Consider the following 1,325-nt stretch of genomic DNA (forward strand, 5'->3'; position numbering starts at 1 on the left):
TTTTATTTATGTTCTTCATCGCTCAGTGTGTCTCCCTCCTTTGTCTCTTTTTTTCTCAGGCAGTATAGGCCAGGTCAGTGAGGTAAAGCAGGAAGTTGATAGCAGTGAACACCGCCACAGTGATCAGTTTTGACGATGGCCTGTTGACAGTTTGCTAGTATACATACTGTGCATGCCTGAGAGTTAGGTCTTAATATAAACAAAACTGGATGCTACTATATATCACTGAATATAGCTTATTTTAACTAACATGAATTATTAAGACACACTGTTATATACTTTTATTTCCTCCTAACTGTTTACTGTATTTTGCTACATGCTATATCACAGACAGGCCCCCTCTTCAGGAGTGATTTCAGCGTCCCCACATCACAGTCCAAACTCATAGCTCGATCAACCAATCAGAGGCTTTACCCGCCCACTAACTTTTAATGGATGAAGCTGACACATTTATTTTTTTAACAAAATTATAAATAAAAGTATATATAACAAAATTGCAAATAAAGAAATATGTGAATAAATGAATAAGTAAATATATATTCAAATAAATAGCTACAAATGCTTCTACAAATGTAAATTAATAAATAAATAAATACAAATACAATTAATTTTTAACATATTTATTCGTTTAATTTAACATATGGTGACAAATAAATTTAATTGCATTACAGTTATTAATTTAAGCATTGTATTATATGATAATAATAATAATAATAATAATAATTTTTAATTAATAATTTAATAATAATAATTTAATAATAATTTTCATCTAGCATCATCATCAGGTCAACATTTTCAATGTTTATACTTTATGACCAGATACCTGCAACATTAATGACATCCCACCAATAACATCAGCCTCAACAGTTTTTGGCTAATTATCAGTTGCCATAGTGATGAACTAAGATGATGAACATGATTAACATTAAACATTAACATTGTGAGGATGTTAGCATGCTGACATCAGCTGTGCCTATAGTACAGCCTCACAGAGCTGCTATCATGGATAAAGAGTCTTGTTTACTCTTTACATTTATCTGTGATAAACATATCTGACCTCCTCTATTATAATCACGTTTTAATTATCCTAGTGCAGCATTCAAAAATTGATTACCTTATTAATTACCTTTTTTCCCCCACATTTATCCATATTTGCTTTTGATACATTGCAATCCAAAAATAATCACAACTTATTGCAGGAGCATCAGAAGACTGTACATACATTAAAATATATCATTTGGTTAGCTTTTGCAACAGGAAACTATTAAGAGCAAACAGAAATACAGCCAACAGTGTATACTTGTTTGATTTAAATATCTTTAAGA

Source organism: Morone saxatilis, unplaced genomic scaffold (assembly GCF_004916995.1).
Source record: "Morone saxatilis isolate NCDOM2014 unplaced genomic scaffold, NCSU_SB_2.0 Contig4, whole genome shotgun sequence".
Lineage (NCBI taxonomy): Eukaryota > Metazoa > Chordata > Actinopteri > Moronidae > Morone > Morone saxatilis.